The following is a 19818-nucleotide window of genomic DNA, read 5'->3' as shown; positions in this document are numbered from 1 at the left end:
CTGTGCTCCCATAGCTTCCTACACTTGGATCTCCGAGCATTTGTTACACCATGTGAAAATATGAACTCTTTTTCTTTATTCTGTCTTACTAGAATAAGAATCCTTGAAATTTTATGGACATTTGAACTCTCAGTTATTAGCAGAAATTCTATCACACAGTAAGTTTCCAAATATAAAAGCCAGAGTTTTACAATGACTTCTAAGCTTTCACATGATCTAGCCACTCATTTAACCTCGGTGACCTCTTTCCCTGCTACTCTTCAGTCACTCACAGTGGCCTCCTTGCTATTCCTCAGATATGCCAGGCATGATCCAACCTTATGGCCTTCAAGATAGCCAATTCCTTTGTCTGGAGTGACCTTATTGCTGATAGTTCTGGGCAAATTCATCACCTTTCCATACCTTTGTTCAATTGTCAGCTTCATTGTAACTACCCTGATCTTCCTATTAAAACTTTTAGCTCCCCATCCCCTGCCTAGCAACCTTGATTTTTCTCGCCCTGATGGAATTTTTATTTTTCCCCATTGTACTCATCATTTTTGAATGCACTATGCAATTTTTATTAAGGTTTATAGCTTTTAATTGTCTCGCCCATTAAAATACAAGTTCTAGGGCGCCTGGGTGGCTCAGTGGGTTAGGCCGCTGCCTTCGGCTCAGGTCATGATCTCAGGGTCCTGGGATCAAGTCCCGCATCGGGCTCTCTGCTCAGCAGGGAGCCTGCTTCCTCCTCTCTCTCTCTCTCTGCCTGCCTCTCTGCCTACTTGTGATCTCTCTCTCTGTCAAATAAATAAATAAAATATTTTAAAAAATAAAATAAAATAAAATAAAAGTTCTACAAAGCCAAGTATTTCATTTACCAGTGTAGTCTGAAGTAATATCTGCCATATAATAGGTTCAATAGACAATTGGTAAATTTCAGAATAAATTAATGTTGAGAGTATACTGACTTTTATAAGTCATTTCAATAATTTTTTCCAAAAAATAAACTATGTAAAACATTCCTAAAATTTACTTTCAAAATATTTTATAGCATATAATGGACAATATACATAAGCCTTAAAGAAACAATCATATAAATAACCATTTCATACCTACTTAAAAACTGCATAATACCACACTCCTAGATCCTCTCTGAACGCTCTAAAATAACCCTTCAAAGGAAATACATTTTTAAAAATAACAGAGTTTATGTCAAATAATTTAATAAAAGTTTCATTCATCTATGTAGATCATAATAAATGTTTTTAATAAGCATGAAATTATAACTCTGAAGTGTGCTAAAATGAAACCACCTGCGAAGGGTGAGAGAACAAAAATAAACATCATTTTTCCAAATAAGAGGAATTTATTACCTTTGAATCAAAGCATGTGGATTTGTTCAAACTGGCCATAAAGGAATATGGAGACACAAGCCATAGAAACGTTTGCTGCTTTTCTGCATTTTTCAAAGCTGAGTTTTTAGCTGGAGGCCGCTCCTTTATGAAAAATTGCTGATACCATATAGTAAAAGCTATTATATGATCTTTTACAAACCATTTCCTATCTTTGCATTCTCATGTGCCAAGACAGACACGGATTATTTAAAACCCTGAAGAGAGTGCTCTTGCATTTAAATTGCCTGTAACCTTCGTGTAATAGATTTATGATTGATGATAGATTTAGTTAAAATATAACTATTTTACATATTTACTCTCAGTAAACAATTTCAACCTATGCTCACTTAAGTAACTTGGTGCATAATCCCTTTCCTATTAAACCATGGTGCAAGGACCAATGCCGCGTTTCCGAGGGAACCCCAAGCTATTTTTCTAGAATGGCCTGTTTGCACTCCCTTTGTGGAGCACCTACCCTGGAGGTCATGTAATAACCAATGACCAAAAAAACAAACAAAAAACCCAAACATCCAGGTCAAAGTGCCATCCCTGCCTGGAGACAAGGAGACTGCTCAGACACATCCAGGGCAGGCATCTCAGCCCAGGCCTGTGCTGGGGAAGCTGGTTCCTGGCTTTGGGCGCAATCTGGAAGCCAGCAAACTGACGCAAGAGTGCAGCTGGCGTTAGGACTGATGATATTTTGAAGCCAGGCCGCGGGCGGACACCCGCTCAGGGCACCAGGCTAGGAGGCTGCCCAGCGCCAGCGCTGGCAAAGCTCGCACCCCGCCAGCATTTAGCCCTGCAACCCAGGCCAGGCCCGGCCTCAGGAGGGAGGGTGCCGGGGGCGGCGCAGAGAAGGGGCTTTTTCTAATTCCCAAAGCAGGAAGTGAGCTCACGGAGGACTCAGGAGGGAGGTGGGCGGGGACGGGTCGGGGGCGGCCCAGAGAAGGTACTTTGCTAATTGCCAAGACGGGAAGTGAGCTCACGGAGGACTTGGCAGAGACTCTGGGAGGACCAGGAGCGGCTGGCGGAGGAGGGGCGCGCAGCGCCAGGGTGTTGTGCTGTGGCCCAGTCGGGACTGCAGGACCCACCGGACTCGCCGCTGCCCGTGCTCTACTGCGCTCCAGCACAGCCCCCCAGGCAGCTCTGTCCTGTTCCCGCTGCCTGCTGCCCCTCCCCGCCTTATGGATTCTCAGGAGTACTCTCTGCTCAGAGGTAAAGTGACACCGTGCCGCGCTCTCATCTGGAGCAGAAAACGAGGGCCACTAGCGGGGGTCGGGGGTGTCCCGGCCTAGGCTCCCGCGAACCCCAGGGCACTGGGACAACCCCGGACACCGCGCCGCACCCTGTCCGCAAGGGGTCCGGCCTGGGACAGCGCTGCAGGAGGTACCCCCCACCCGCCAGCGGGCAGGCTAGCCCCTGTCTTTGGCACACCCACGCGCATGTCAGAGCCTCCTGCCATTCCCAGGGCACCCAGAACCCAGAGAGTGAGGCCTTGGGTGCTTTCTTGTGACAGATTCAAGGCAATTCTTCGACTTTGGGACTTCAGAGTTAACATAGTTTTCATTTGAGATTATTATTTTTGTGTGGGGGCCATAGATTTCATTTGCCCTATGGTTGTTTTCACTCCCGGTTCTGAAGAAGCCCCTAAATCCTAACCCTGTTGAGGACTCCAAAAGCTCTCAGAGCAGCAGTGCTGGGGGACAGTGTGGCACCTGGTTTGGTTTCTCATCTGGCCTGATTCTGTGGCAGCCCTGCTCTGTCCTCCTCAGACTTCAGAGCAATATGTGAACAAGCAGAGAAGGGACCAGGGGGTCAGGAAGGTGGCCACCGAAGAGTGACTTCTCTGGAGGTTGGCTGAGCTAGCAAGTGAGCATGTTAGTCCAGCTCTGCCTGCAGTCAGGATGGAGCTGAACAGGGGCCAGGGAAGGGGAGGAGGAGCAGAGAGTGGGGACAAAGGGACCAAAGAGGAGATTCAGATGAAGGGAACTAATGAAGAGGAAAGAGAAGAAACTCTAGAAGACAGGCATGTAGAAAGAAAAAGGGATGAAGTTGGCATTGGGAAAGGGCACCACCAGGGAAGGAGAGAGGGGAAGGGAAGAGGGAGGAAGAGAGGAAAGGGGAAAGGGAGAAGGGAGGAGTCAGCATGCCAGGGCTCCCCCTGAATCTGAAGAAGAGGTAGCTGGTCCAGCTTGTCAATCCGGGTGCTCACTCTTTGGTCCCAGTTTCTACTCCCAGTGCTTCTGGGCTTTGCAAGGAAGGCAGGCTGTCTCCTGGGACCTACAGGAGCCCACTGGAGCCCAAAGGAGGGTGCGAGAGGTATGATGCCACCGGGTCCTGTCCTGAGCTGCTCCCAGCCACCAGCCTCACCACATGGTGCAAGAGGGACCCCAGAACAAAGGAAGGACACAGGCCCGCATGTCTGCCGGTGGCCCTGGGCACTTAGCTCATCGCAGTGAACCACACAGCCTCCTCAACCCAGGCTTTCAAAGCCTCCTTCTTCGTTCCTGGCTTTCATGTCTGTAGGAACATGAGCCAGATCTAACTCATCTCTGACAGACAATTCTGACTCACCCCGTGTCAGATTTTTATTAGTGGCTGTGATAGAGTAAGATAGCAATGCTCCAACAAACGGACTGTTTCCTCCCACTTGACCTCAACAGTCTTATATATTTTCTTAGTGAAAACATCTTGTCTCCTTCCATTAACTCATAACGTGGTCTAATAGTATACATGTGCCTTCGATAGATGCAAGGCGATACAGAGGTCCTTTTTTTTAAAAAAATTTTATAAGGTAAAGTCAGTGAACACATCCACCTTGACGAATACGTCTCTAAAATGTCAATGCAGGCAAAGCTTTTTCTGCCTACAGTTTGGAGCCTACGTGGTGACGTTTTTAAAATGCTTTCAGTCCCTCAGTGAGGCTCTTAGAAGCTAGCCAGGGCTTACTACGTGCCAGGCACTGTGTCAGGTGTTGGAGCTAAAGGGAAGGAGAGCTTGGAGGCTGGCTGGGGAGGGACATCCATGACACAACCACAGCTAGAAACGGAGGCCAGTGCTAGAAAAGAGAGAGCAGTCTGCATGGAGAGTGTGTACCATGGGGCTTGTGGGCTCACGAATAAGTGGGAGTAACTGGAGTGGGGAGATGGGGAGAGGAAGAGGGTCTTCCCATCAATGGGAATCACCTGTGCTTGGAGGCAGGCACCATGAGGGGTCTCCACAGGAAGAGGGAGGCAGTGTGGTTGAAGGGCAGAGAGATGGGGCAGAACAGGCATCAGTCAGTTGGAGGGGTATGAAGAGACTGATGGGAGGATTATGGGTGCCTTTGGAGGACTGAGAATTTGTTAGAAGATCAGTGCAGATTTCTATGGAGACAAATGCCAGGAACTGATAGGTCTTTGAAAGGTCACTCTGGCTGCCTTTTGGCAAAGGGGTTGGTAAAAGGCACTGGCAGGTGTGAACACACCAGGTGGGAGGTGAGTGCAGGAAATCAGGTGAGGGAGCATGGGAACTTGGTCCGGGGCTATAGAAGGGAGAATAGCCTTTAAGGAGTTCCACAAATTGGCACCAGCTGTGGCTTCATTACAGAGCTGGAAGGGGGAGGTGGGTGTGTCCTGGAGGTTACAGAAATTACATGAGAAAGGGACGTCTTTTTAGATCTTTTTTTCAACTAGAGGAACTCTCACCTTATTGATAGAATTCCAGAGTGGGAACCGATGGACATGAGGACATCTTTGAAATGTCTGAATATGTTCTTCAACATCTTTGCAAAAGACGAGGAAACCTTGACCTTAGGAGGCCTCGGCCCTCTTTGTAGCCAAAAAGACTTCACCTACAGATTTGGGTTCTCCCTTTTAAAGTCAAGGAGACAGTCCTTCCAAAGGACACCTCCTATCATTTTACCCTCTCATCATGCCTCACGTGCTGGGATCTCCAAGACCCTCTGTTCCAGGTTGTGAGTATCCACTTTGGCCGGGCTGGTCTTGCCAAGAACACCACCACAGGAAATCTAGAGCCTGTAGTGCTATTGATAACATCATCTAAGACTGTATTTGCTGCCCTCATGGCCTCTTCCCACCATGACTCACTGAAGCTTTTTACACATTGTATCCATTAAGCTATAGTTCCCAAAGCTCATCTTCTCTAGTGCCATTAATTTTTAGGGGTTTTAAGGTTTGCCTGCAAACCTTAAACTTGTCCCCCTTAATTGGATCCCTGTGCCCCCACAATGTCTTTGAATGCCTTTCACCATGATCCGCGAATGAGATCTGAGACCACTGCTGGTACCTAACACTTCTTGGCACCTTGTCTGTTAGGTTGTTGGAAGAGGGGCTGGCTATGGAGGTGAGTGGGGATATGGGAGTGGGAGGATTTCTCCCTTCACTTCCCTTTTTGTTTTTTCAAATAATGGGTTTTGAGGGGGAGGGAAAGGTTAACCAGACCATTTATTTTCCATCTCCCATCGATAAAATGTTTACCACTGCCCACTGGAAGAATTTAGATCTTTCGTTTGAATCTCCAGGAAAATCTCCCAAACCCAGACCACCACCATGTGGATTCAGCCATCTTCTGATTCACCTCCAGATTGTCTCCTCCTAACTGCTCAAGCCACAGGTTAAGGGCGAAATGTTCAATGCCCAAGCAAGTATGTGGGGAACACGTTTATCTAAGCAATTGCATGCAGCTCTGTATCTGCATACAGGGGGTCTCTCCCAAGCCTTTTCAACCTCAGAAAAACAAGACAAAGCCCCAGCGATCTGGTGTAGATATTATTCATTCATTCCTGGGTTCAACACTCATGGCGGATCCCCACCAAGACAGTGGGAGAGGAAGGACTGGAGAAATCCTCGAGGCTGAAGTCTGAGGAGGATTTCAAATTCATCAGTTGTGGATAACCCTTGGTGCTCATCATATCACGTGTCCTCCTTAATGCCTATCACCCAGTTACTCCATGTCTCCCACTTCCCTTCCCACGCAGCATCTCTCAGTTTGTTTCCTATAGTTAAAGGTGCCTCATGGTTTGTCTCCCTTTCTGATGACTCCCATTCAGATTTCCCTTCCTTTTCTCTGATCCTCTGTACTACATCTTAATCTCAACAGTCAAGCAGTGGTAGTAATTCAGTCATGGAGTCATGCATATTCTAAATCTGATGAGGTGGATTCCTACACTGCCTTTGTCTCTGCTAGAGCGCTTACATTTGTTATATTATTGCTGCTGTGTTCATCTTTCTCGTTCACTGAATGTCTGATAAAAGAATTAGTAAAATGTGTGACTGCAGAAAATACAATGGTCATGGATGATGAAGATTTTCTCCTTGACCAGACTGGAGTCAAGTTCCTCTGAGTCCTCTTTCTGTCCAGCCTTGACCTCAGGCTCCACCCACTTAGCCCAGTTTTAGCAAGAAATCTGCTTAGTCATTTTTCAGCAATCTCCTATCCTACTCTTGATATCTGATCAAATTCCTTATCTCTCACCCCTGGTATCTTAACACTCTTTTTTTTTTTTTAAGATTTATTTATTTTGACAGAGAGAGAGCCTGAGCAGGGGGAATAGCAGAGGGAGAGAGAGAACCAGACTCCCCACTGAGCAGCAAGCCCAATGCCAGGCTTGATCCTGGGACCAGATCATGACCTAAGCCAAAGCCAGAGATTTAGGGAACTAAGCCATCCAGGTGCTTCAGTATCTATAACGCTTAATATCTGATCAAATCCCTTATTCCCAGGGCACCTGGTTGATGCAGCTGGTTGAACGTTTGACTCTTGGTTTCTGCTCTGGCCATGATGTCACGATCCTGAGATTAAGCCTCACGTCAGGCTCTATGCTCAGTGAAGAGTCTGATTAAAATTCTCTTTCCCTCTCTCTCTACCCCTACTCCTGCTCCCTCTCTCTAAAATGTATTAATAGGTCTTTTAAAAAATTCCTTATCCCCTGATCTCAATAGTTTAGGACCCTAGCTTTCCTTCAACAATATTACTGTCCAGATGGTTTAGCCAGAATCCCTTCATCCTTACCCTTGATGTTCCATCTTAATTTTACATTCAGTGACCCCCACCATGCTCTTTAGCTGTAAATCTCCATTTGTCTGCGCTGAGCCAGATTTCTCTCCCATACTATAAAATAAAATCCAATCGTAGTAGCATCTCTTGAATAAAATCTTCCTTACTGTCTTTAATGGGTGTCACAAATTTTTTTTTTCTTTAACAGTCAGGAGGGTGCTAATGGAGTACCATGACAAAAGGCCTAACTTCCTATAATGGACATTTCCTTGCTTTACCTGACAAATACTCTTTCTCTCTTCTAAGGAAAATTTCCAGTTCTCAGTATAACTGCCAACTGGCCCAGGGGTAGACAAGTGAGTCAGATGAGACCAAAATGAAAGTTCTGTTGAGACACTGGACCTTGTGGATTCAAGCCAAGGACAAAAAAGTGTTGGTACTTCATTATTCTGATGGTCCATTAACTCTTAGTTTTTTGATTCTTGTGTCTATCACTGCCCCTGCCTTTTTGAAGATAATGACCATTCATCTGAGTACACGGTTCACAGAATCCCTTTGCAATGGCCCATGCGGGCCAAGGTAGTAGAGCATAATAGATCTCTGTAAGTTTTTAAAAAATGTCTTTGTCCCTTTTGCCCATGGCCATTAAAGACAAAAGGTCGGGGGTAGGGGGATATTGGAAAAGGTGAAGTTCTAGTTACTCACTGATTTTTTGATTGGTAGAGAGAAAGCAACACCTACACACAGGGCCAGTGGGTGAGTGGAGGAAACATCTTTGGCTCTAGGAGGAATGGGGGAAGGAGAAATATTAATATTCTTTGTCTTTGGAACTGCCCCACACAGGAAAATGACCTAGCATGACTCTCCTAAAATTCGGCAAGCCCCTTCAATTTAACTGACATCTAGATCTGATACTCCCTGCTGGATAACTCTGATCATTATTTGATTGTTATTTATATTATTTTAAAATTATTTTTAAAGAAAATTTTTATCTAAATACAATTAATTAACATATAATACTAGTGTCAGACATACAGGTTAGTGATTCATCAGTCTTTTATTTTTATTTTTTTTTAAAGATTTATTTATTTAACAGAGAGAAATCATAAGTAGACAGAGAGGCAGCCAGAGAGAGAGAGAGGGAAGCAGGCTCCCTGCTGAGCAGAGAGCCCGACGCAGGACTCGATCCCAGGACCCTCAGATCATGACCTGAGCCGAAGGCAGCGGCTTAATCCACTGAGCCATCCAGGCGCCCCATCAGTCTTTTATAACACCCAGTGCTCACTGTATCACATGCCTTCCTTAATGTCCATCACCCAGTTACCCCATCCACCCATCCCCCTCCCCTCCAAGAACCCTCAGTTTGTTTACTGTGATTAAGAGTCTCTTCTGAGGGGTACCTGGCTGGCTCAGTGGGTTAAAGCCTCTGCCTTCAACTCAGGTTATGATCTCAGGGTCCTGGGATCGAGCCCCACATCAGGCTCTCTGCTCCCTGGGGAGTCTGCATCCTCCTCTCTCTCTCTTCCTGCCTCTCTGCCTACTTGTGATCTCTGTTTGTCAAATAAGTAAATAAAAATCCTTTTTTTTTTTAAAGTCTTTTCTGGTTTGTCTCCCTCTTTGACTTCATCTTGTTTTTATTTTTGTCCTTTATTCCCCTATGATTCTGTTTTGTTTATTAAACTCCACATATGAGTGAGATCATATGATAATTGTCTTTCTCTGACTGACTTATTTCGCTTGGCATAATACCCTCTACTTTCATCCCTGTCGTTGCAAATAATTGCCATTTATTTTAACTCGACAGAGAAGGCCACTAGAAACAGAGGTGATGGCCCCAGTTCCTGTCCCTCCATGCAGAACATCTGTCAACACCTGTGGACATCTTTTCCTCCCCCCATTCCTATGAATGTTGCTCAGTTGTTACATGGCATGGACAAATGCTGTTGGCTGGTGGCATGGACACACTGGACAAGCTTGGCCTTCGGTAAAACAAAGACTGGATTCAATTACTCAAACTGAAACAGGAATGCTTGGATGAACAAGCCTGCCAAAAAGTCCCACTGGAGGTACTCAACCCGTGCCCCTTCCCTCTTTGGACCAACAACCTGAACTTGAGAGATGAATGGCTTATCCAAGGTTATGGCAAGGTTACACAGAGCTGAAACTAGACACAGGTGTACATGCCTATTGATCAAGGCTGGCTGTGAAATCGAACTGCCTCAAATCTTGATTCTTTTTGCCACTTCTTATTCTCTGACCCTGTTTTTCATAGCTTAGGATGTAGGAATAATAAAAATATCAGCTAATGGGGTATCCTGACATTTTGATGTTTTAGTTCTTGTCAGACATGTACCATAATGCTTAGCACATGGATATGTGTGTGCACACACATGCACATGCTTGACACTCAAAACATTGTTCCCTGATATTAACTTTATCAGTGCACTTTGCATCCACCACCAATTGGCTGTTTTGTCACAAACTGATTAAAGCAGAACTGTCAAGTGAGGAACTTCAAAGCCAAAGCATTAAGTGCTTTGAAAAACCAGCACCTGGGAGGATTTGTCTCAGCATCTGTGATTAGAAGGCAGCAAAAAGAGACTTTGGGGACACAGTTCACCCCTTCGTGAAGCAGCCATTCAGAACTTTCTCCGAAGAGCTAATGCCTAATCTTCCAAAGACCAGTAAGAACAAGCTTATGGTCTGTTAAAATCAGATTTTTAAAAGATTTTTATTTATTTATTTGTGTGAGACAGAGAGAGAGAGTGAGAGAGAGAGAGCATGAGAGGGGAGAAGGTCAGAGGGAGAAGCGGACTCCCCATGAAACTGGGAGCCTGATGTAGTCCTTGATCCTGGGACTCCAGAATCAAAATCAGATTGATTGACTCAATACAGTCAGGGAGGACTTTCCTCAGGAGTCACAGAATGCTGGTTGCCATGAGGGAGGAGTCTTTTACAAAGTCTGGGTTCTCACAGAAGGAGTCTGAAGCACGTGTATGGAAAGCAGAGGTCAGTTCTGGATTAGAAGTTCTTTCTGAGGGGAAATGAGTAGAAGCAGGGATTAACCAGGACTTGGGCTCTGCCTTATTCAGTTCAAGTTGCTGCAACAAATGATGACAGACTGGGTGGCTGAAACAGCAAAACATGTACTATTCCTTGCAGTTCTAGAGACTGAGAAGTCCAAAAGCATGATCCTGGGAGATCTGATATCTAGCAAGGGACTGCTTCATTATCTATAGATGCCCATATTTCTGTTGTAGCCTTGCATGGATGACAGCTGGCAGAACAATCTCTCAGGTCTTTTCTCAGAAGTGCTTTTATCTTATTCACAAGTGTTCCAATCTCATGACCTCATCACCTCTCAAAGCCCATACCTCCTGATGGCACTCCTTGAGGGTCAGGGCTTCAACATCTGAAATGGGACAAGACACACACATTCAGTCCATTAGCAAGTGTTGTCATGAGGACAGCGTAGCTTATCAACTGGGTATCCCCAGGAATCCATGGGACTAGCAAAGCAGAATCTGGGGGCATCACTGATAGGAAAGCAGGAGTTCCCCAAGAGACAGTCCTCATAGCATTTTACAGAGACAGCATGACCCTTGAGAAACAATAGTTTCTGTGACCCATACACCAGCCTTTATCTCTGCCTGTCCTCCCTGCTAGATTCACAGCAAGCCTACTTCTTTCTTTTCCAGTACAAATGGATTTCCACTCTCTGAATCCTGATGAATTTTTGCTCTTTTGCAGTTAGTAGGTTGTCCCTCAGGATTCTGCATGTCTGGATTTGCAATCGTGGCAACTGCCAAAACTCTAGGGACCTGCGTGGCAGAACCCGGCCTCTACCACTATTGCCCAAGGTAGGGACTCTGGTCCCTTGAGCGTCCTGTGCTGCTGTCAAAGGTCTGTGTGCATTGGCTTAATGTTTTTTTTTTTAATGTAATTGCTTATACGTGTGTTTGATCATGCTCAAGTGGCCTTTCTGTGGAAATAGTGGCCAAGCCACACCTAGAAGTCACTGAAGAATGTTCTAAGAACTCCTGGTTGGTATGAGGCTAGAGAGAGAGAGAGAAAGAGAGAAAAGAAATCTGCCTCTCTGCATTTTGCAAGCCCCTGGGCAAAATCTGTTGGCTGTGCACTCCTCACACGGAGATTCCAGGCAGGGAGGCCCTCCTGAGCCTCATCTTCCTGAATTCCTCCTCCAGGAGCAATCTCTAGTTTGAGACCAGGGTTAGGGAAGAAAGAGCAGCAAAGCAGGGTCCAGAAGGAAGGACTGCCACAGACCATGGAGCACCAGAGGGCCAGGCTGGTAGCTTCTCACTGTTGGGGTACAAATGGGCTCAGCTCCGCAGGTACAGGGGAGCCCTTGGCCCCTCTGGTGGGCTTTGCAGTGCCCCAAACTCAGGAAGAAAAAAGGCTGGCTCCAGTGACTTATTTTTGACTGGAAAGGAGCTGACAGCAGTGTAAATAAACAAGTAGGGAATGATGTTGGAAAGTTGGAGGGTTTGTCCTTTATATCTCAGCTTTCTCTCCTATCTTCCCTTGCTCTGTAGTGTGTTCTCAAAGAAGATTTTGGCATGATATTCCTGTTCACTGATTTACCCCTGCGCTGTATCTTTTCTGCTGTTCAGCTCATCTGGTGAATTCTTTTACTGTAAAAAGTATCTTGCCCTTGCAAGGGCAAGGGCAAGACCTGAGAAATCCCAGAGATTTCAGCTTGCCATCCAGAAGGAAACCAGGCTATTTGGAATGCTGGAAAGGATTCAGAGTAGGGGAAATTGTCTTGGACATCTGAGACCACCCCCACATTCAGCGGTCCCCTGGACACAATCCCAGACCTTGATACTGATCCTGAACCATGCTCTCAACTCAGACCCCTGTGATCCTCGCCACAGTGCTTTCAGATCAGTGCAGCCATGCCCATAGGCACAAACTCTTAAGCCTAGATTCTGTCCTGAGAGGTCTGTCCCCGACGACCTGGATCCAAAGCCTCAGAGATTGGGGACAGTGAGGAACACCATAGGACTCACCCTGCCTCCCTGAAAGGAACCATGCCATTTGGAACTCCAGAAAGGATTCAGAGGAACTGAAATCTGCATTCCTACCTCCGGACACCCCCATATTCAGCAGGCCCCTGGATGCAAACCTGGAGCTTGACACTCACCCTGAACAAATCCCTCGACTGCCCGCTCCCCCAGAAAGATGGACAGAGTGCTGGCAGATCGGGCCTGCCATGTGGTGGGCCCTAACCATAACCTTTGGTTTGGTTCTCAGGATTCTGACCCCAAAATCCTTGCAGTAGGTGCCCTACAATTTGGGGACACCTGGGCAATCCCAGAGGACTCAGCCTGCCGCCCAGAAGGAAACTGTGCCATTTGGAACTCCGGAAAGGATTCAGAGGAGCAGGAATCTGCATGCCCAGCTGAGGACACACCCGCACAGAGCTGACTCCTGGACACAAAGCCAGAGCCAGACACTCACCCTCACCTACACTGTCAACTCAGCCACCCAGACAGCTCTCCATGGGGTCTTCAGGTCAGTCCTGCCATGACCCTGGTCCCTAACACTAACCCTTGGATGGGTTCTGTAATGATCTCCTCATTTCAGGTTATGTGGTGGTTCTACAGGACATTGTCCTGGTGTGGGATCAAACACACTGAAGCATCCCGTGTGAAGTGGCAAACGTGGTAAAGAAATGACGGCTGGGGAATCTGAGTGTGGAGACAGCACGTATTTGTGCTGCTATAACAAGCTGACTGCACTTTGAAATCACCGCAGAGGAAATGACTCTTCCAAACATCCATGTTAGCAGGACGACATGGAAGCAGAGAGAACATCAGTCTTTGGGATGGAGGCCAAGCCCTCCCAGATCCAGGTCACCCAACATGGAGAGGACACATGTTAGCAAGAGACTCGTGGGAGGATTAAATCATGGGCCCCTGTATCTCAGGTGCAGTAGAAGCAGTGGAGTTGGAATTTCAGTTTTCCACAACGTTCCAGCACAAGCTGCTTAGAACTGTGCAAAAGCAGGAAGGGAAGCCCCAGTAAAGTGGACTGGGGATGCCAGAAGGGGAGGCTGGAAGGGGGCGCCTGGTGCTCAGTGCCCATGACAGACCCCACATTGCAATCCCCCACAGGAGAGACTCACCATCTTCGGGCCCCACAGGGGCAGCCGGAGGTTCATCTCCTGACTTTTTGTAGGACCTTTGCAGCTCAGCCGGTGAGAATTCTCCATCACCCTGCCTTTCTCCAGGGGACTTTCCTTCAAGCACCCTTCCCAACTTCTTCCTCCTCCATGAAATAATGTTCCTCTCCTTTGTTTCTCGCGCTTGCCTGTGATGGGACCATAGCTTGCTCAGCCCAGACTGCTATTCTCTGCTCTTCCCAAATAAACCCATGCTGCTGGTCAAATAACTGGCAGATTGAGTTTAAGGCAAATCGAACTAATAAATTCAAGAACTTGCAAGGAACACAATCAATATGCACAAATTAGTGGCACTCCTACGTGCTCGGAAGGAACCATCAGAAAGAGACTACGGAGAACGATCTCATTTACACCTGCATCCAAGACAGCAAGATACCCGGGAGGCCCCTGAACCAAGAAGGTGACAGACCTGTCCTCTGACAGCCCTGCAACAATGACGACAGACAGGGAGGGGGACACACGGAGATGGGGAGGCACTGTGCTCAGGGAAGAACCCACACTGGGAAAATGCTACTCTCCCCAAAACCGTCTACAGAGTCCTAACTCTGGCTCCTGAATTTCCAGACTCGGCGCAAGCCTGGATTGGGTGTGGACACGGGAAGGACCCCGCAGGGCTGAGGTGGGGGGAGCACAAGCACCGAAGCAGGCGGACGCTCCCTGACTGCAGACCATCTGAGGAGCCCCAGGAACCGAATCCGCGAGCACACAAACACAGACGAGGACCGAGGAGCACCCGAGCCCAGAAAGGGGGGACCCCACAGCCCCGCGCACAGCACAGCAGGAGGCCACGTCTCCTCACACAAAACGACGGAAGTCCCAGTGTCTACACAGGGCGCCCTTCCTCTGTGGGGTCCTGAGACCACGAACCCCTTGACAGTCCACTCAGGCGGCTTCTCCTCACCTCCTCCAGCGTCTGGTCCTTAGGAGTTTGGACTGCTGCCAGTGTGGGCGCGTCCTCTACAACGGGTCGGTCAGTGTGGCTGCAGAGCCACACCCTCCTCAGCTTGTCCTGTCAGGGTGGGAGGCGCCCCACATTCTCCAGAAGTCTCCACAGTGGGTCCTGAAGAGGCAGGGCTCTGGTCCCAGCTGTGGCTGTGCAGCCTGGGCTCAGGGCGGGAGCTGCGGTCTGCCGCCCTCTGCAGGCGGTGGAAGGCAGTGCAGGACTGTGGGAGCTCACCCTTCAGTGGAAGGTCCTGCTCCCTCCTGGGGTCCAGCTGATGCCATTTCATTCCGGAAATTCAAGCTGCATGGAGCCCAATACCCCCCAACTTTCCCCCAAATAGCTAAGGAACAATGAATTGGAAACAATGTAGAATTACAACAGTCCTTGACCCAAACATTGGCACTGAACATAGCCCTGATGCAGACCCACACTCTGACCTCAACTTGGTCTCAAGCCTGGACCCTACCCTAATCCAAGACCCTAACCCTAGCCCCCAACCCAAACAATGTTCACAAGAATCAAAAGGTAGAAACTGCAAATATCCATCAATGGCAAGTGCATAAGCAATGTGTGGTGAAGGGTTTGAATTTGGGTTCAGGTTCAGGTTTTAGTCAGAGTTCTAGATCAGGCTTTGGGTTTAGTGTTAGGGTGAGGATTTAGAGTGAAGGACAAGGGAACAGAGTTATAGTTTAGGGCTTTCAGTTTATGATTCAGGCTTTAAAACTCAGGGCTTATGGGATAAAGTTCAAGGTCAAATTTGGGGTTTGGCTTCATGCTGAGATTTGGGTTCAGGTTTCATGACTTGGAGGTCTGGTTTAGGGTTTGGGTTCGTGGTTCAGGGCTTGGGTCCAGGGCTCAGGTACAGGCATTGGGTTCCATTTCAGGTTTGGGATTCAGGGTTCTAGTTTGGGCTTTAAGGTCAGCTTAGGTTTCAGCGTTGTTAGGGGTTAAGGTTAGGTTTAGGGATGACACATTTTCTTCAGTTGTCATCATGGACAAAAAAATTCTATCTGAAGTTTCTAAGTCAGAAATGTATTTCATCTGGGGGCGCCTGGGTGGCTCTGCGTGTTAAGCCTCTGCCTTGGGCTCAGGTCCTGATCTCAGGGTCCTGGGATCGAGCCTTTCATCAGGCTCTCTGTTTGGCGGGGAGCCTGCTTCCCCATCTTTCTCTCTGCCTGCCTCTCTGCGTACTTGTGATCTCTGTCTGTCAAATAAATAGAATCAGTAAAAGCTATTATATGATCTTTTACAAACCATTTCCTATCTTTGCATTCTCATGTGCCAAGACAGACACTTAACTCTCCTCATTGTCAGTTTTATTAAATGATTTTCTTCTGCATGTTGATCCGAAGAGCTATTTCAAGAATGAATATACAGGAAACTGATTCGGAGCCCACCTGTTAGAGCCCACCTGTAGAGGCCTTTCATTAGAATGGTCTCTGGTTCCAACCTCAGTTCTGAATACTGCATGTACCTGAGGACCGAGTCCAGATGTTTCTTTCATCTCTGACTTGAATTCGAAATCTTCCTCAGACTTCAGCTTTGAGGATTTCTCCAGTCCTTGCTCTCCCACTGTCTTGGTGGGGATCCACCATGAGTATTGAACCCAGGAATGAATGAATGATATATACCCCAGATCGCTGGGGCTTTGCCTTGTTTTTCTGAGGTTGGAATGGCTAGGGAGAGACCCCCTGTATGCAGATACAGAGCTGCATGCAATTGCTTAGATAAACGTGTTCCCCACTTATTGCTTGGGCATTGAACATTTCGCCCTTAACCTGTGGCTTGAGCACTTAGGAGGAGACAATCTGGAGGTGAATCAGAAGATGGCTGAATCCACATGGTGGTGGTCTGTGTTTGGGAGATTTTCCTGGAGATTCAAACGAAAGATCTAAATTCTTCCAGTGGGCAGTGGTAAACATTTTATCGATGGGAGATGGAAAATAAATGGTCTGGTTAACCTTTCCCTCCCCCTCAAAACCCATTATTTGAAAAAACAAAAGGGAAGTGAAGGGAGAAATCCTCCCACTCTCATTCCCACTCATCTCCATAGCCACCTCCTCTTCCAACAACCTAACAGACAAGGTGCCAACAAGTGTTAGGTACCAGCAGTGGTCTCAGATCTCATTCAAGGATCATGGTGAAAGGCATTCAAAGACATTGTGGGGGCACAAAGATCCAATTAAGGGGGACAAGTTTAAGGTTTGCAGGCAAACCTTAAAACCCCTAAAAATTAATGGCACTAGAGAAGATGAGCTTTGGGAACTATAGCTTAATGGATACAATGTGTAAAAAGCTTCAGTGAGTCATGGTGGGAAGAGGCCATGAGGGCAGCAAATACAGTCTTAGATGATGTTATCAATAGCACTACAGGCTCTAGATTTCCTGTGGTGGTGTTCTTGGCAAGACCAGCCCGGCCAAAGTGGATACTCACAACCTGGAACAGAGGGTCTTGGAGATCCCAGCACGTGAGGCATGATGAGAGGGTAAAATGATAGGAGGTGTCCTTTGGAAGGACTGTCTCCTTGACTTTAAAAGGGAGAACCCAAATCTGTAGGTGAAGTCTTTTTGGCTACAAAGAGGGCCGAGGCCTCCTAAGGTCAAGATCTCCTCGTCACTTGCAAAGATGTCGAAGAACATATTCAGACATTTCAAAGATGTCCTCATGTCCATCGGTTCCCACTCTGGAATTCTATCAATAAGGTGAGAGTTCCTCTAGTTGAAAAAAAGATCTAAAAAGACGTCCCTTTCTCATGTAATTTCTGTAACCTCCAGGACACACCCACCTCCCTTTCCAGCTCTGTAATGAAGCCACAGCTGGTGCCAATTTGTGGAACTCCTTAAAGTCTATTCTCCCTTCTATAGGCCCGGACCAAGTTCCCATGCTCCCTCACCTGATTTCCTGCACTCACCTCCCACCTGGTGTGTTCACACCTGCAAGTGCCTTTTACCAACCCCTTTGCCAAAAGGCAGCCAGAGTGACCTTTCAAAGACCTATCAGTTCCTGGCATTTGTCTCCATAGAAATCTGCACTGATCTTCTAACAAATTCTCAGTCCTCCAAAGGCACCCATAATCCTCCCATCAGTCTCTTCATACCCCTCCAACTGACTGATGCCTGTTCTGCCCCATCTCTCTGCCTTCAACCACACTGCCTCCCTCTTCCTGTGGAGACCCCTCATGGTGCCTGCCTCCAAGCACAGGTGATTCCCATTGATGGGAAGACCCTCTTCTTCTCCCCAACCTCCCTACTCCAGTTACTCCCACTTATTCGTGAGCTCACAAGCCCCATGATACACACTCTCCATGCAGACTGCTCTCTCTTTTCTAGCACTGGCCTCCGTTTCTAGCTGTGGTTGTGTCATGGATGTCCCTCCCAGCCAGCCTCCAAGCTCTCCTTCCCTTTAGCTCCAACACCTGACACAGTGCCTGGCACGTAGTAAGCCCTGGCTAGCTTCTAAGAGCCTCACTGAGGGACTGAAAGCATTTTAAAAACGTCACCATGTAGGCTCCAAACTGTAGGCAGAAAAAGCTTTGTCTGGATTGACATTTTAGAGATGTATTCGTCAAGTTGGATGTGTTCACTGACTTTACCTTGTAAATTAAAAAAAAAAAAAAAAAGGACCTCTGTATCGCTTTGCATCCAACGAAGGCACGTGTATACTATTAGACCACGTTATGAGCTTAATGGAAGGAGACAAGATGTTTTCGCTAAGAAAATGTATAAGACTGTTGAGGTCAAGTGGGAGGACACAGTCCGTTTTTTGGAGCATTGCTATCTTACTCTATCACAGCCACTAATAAAAATCTGACACAGGGTGAGTCAGAATGGTCTGTCAGAGATGAGTTAGATCTGGCTCATGTTCCTAGAGACATGAAAGCCAGGAATGAATAAGGAGGCTTTGAAAGAATGGGTTGAGGAGGCGGTGTGGTTTACTGCGATGAGCTAAGTGCCCAGGGCCACCGGCAGATATGCGTGCCTGTGTCCTTCCTTTGTTCTGGGGTCCCTCTTGCACCATGTGGTGAGGCTGGTGGCTGGGAGTAGCTCAGGACAGGACCCCGTGTCATCATACCTCTCCCACCCTCATGTGGGCTCCAGTGGGCTTCAGTAGGTCCCAGGGGACAGCCTGCCTTCCTTGCAAAGCCCAGTAGCACTGGGAGCAGAAACTGGGACCAAAGAGTGAGCACCCCGATTGACAAGCTGGACCAGCCACCTCTTCTTCAGATGCAGGGGGAGCCCTGGCATGCTGACTCCTCCCTTCTCCCTTTCCCCTTTCCTCTCTTTTTCCCTCTTCCCTTCCCCTCTCTCCTTCCCTGGTGGTGCCCTTTCCCAATGCCCACTTCATCCCTTTTCCTTTCTACATGCCTGTCTTCTAGAGTTTCTTCTCTTTGCTCCCCATTACTTCCCTTCATCCGAATCTCCTCTTTGGTCCCTTTGTCCCTGCTATCTGCTCCTCCTCCCCTTCCCTGGCCCCTGTTCTGCTCCATCCTGACTGCAGGCAGAGGTGGCCTAACATGCTCACTTGCTAGCTCAGCCACCCTCCAGAGAAGTCACTCTTCGGTGGCCACCTTCCTGACCCCCTGGTCCCTTGTCCACTTGTTCAGATATTGCTCTGAAGTCTGAGGAGGACAGAGCAGGGCTGCCACAGAATCAGGCCAGAGGAGAAACCAAACCATGTGTCCACACTGTCCCGAGCACTGCTGCTCTGACAGCTTACAGAGTCCTCAACAGGGTTAGGATTTAGGGGCTTCTCGGAATCGGGAGTGAAAACAACCATACGTCAAAAGAAAAGCTATGGCCCCCACACAAAAATAATAATCTCAAATGAAAACTATGTTAACTGTGAAGTCTCAAAGTCGAATAATTGCCTTGAATCTCTCACTAAAAAGCACCCAAGGACTCACTCTCTGGGTTCTGGGTGCCCTGGGAATGGCAGGAGGCTCTGAACGCACGTGCGGGTGCAGAACCATGGGGGCTACCCGCCTGCTTGCGGGGGGGTTTACCTCGTGCAGCGGTGTCCCCGGCCGACCCCTTGCGGACAGGGTGCGGCGCGGCGTCCCGGGTGGTCCCGGTGCCCTGGGGTTCGGGAGAGGCTAGGCCTGTACATCCCCCCCCCCCCAGCTCGTGGCCCGCGTTTTCTGCTCCAGGTGAGGGCGCAGCGCAGTGTCACTTTACCTGTGAGCAGAGGGTGCTCCGGAGAAGCCAAGGGGCGGGGAGGGGCAGCAGGCGGCGGGAACGGTACAGCGCGGCATCCGCCTCAGTCGCTGGTCTGGAGCGCGGGAGCGCAGGGGCGGCGAATA

At 48.0% G+C, this 19818-nt stretch overlaps 1 long non-coding RNA gene across 1 annotated transcript in view; it reads right to left on the bottom strand.

Annotated features, from left to right (window-relative positions):
• Positions 1 to 1002: 1002 nt before the first annotated feature.
• LOC309857048 overlaps positions 1003 to 19818 on the bottom strand; it is a 229979-nt gene continuing 211163 nt past the window's right edge. Inside the window, exon 2 of the long non-coding RNA XR_014307451.1 lies at positions 1003 to 1151. This is a non-coding gene — a long non-coding RNA (uncharacterized lncRNA). The remainder of the gene's footprint in view (positions 1152 to 19818) is intronic.

The sequence above is a fragment of the Mustela nivalis genome (genome assembly GCF_964662115.1).
Source record: "Mustela nivalis genome assembly, contig: HAP1_SCAFFOLD_280, whole genome shotgun sequence".
In the NCBI taxonomy this organism is placed as follows: domain Eukaryota; kingdom Metazoa; phylum Chordata; class Mammalia; order Carnivora; family Mustelidae; genus Mustela; species Mustela nivalis.
This window is presented reverse-complemented; position numbering and strand designations above follow the sequence as displayed.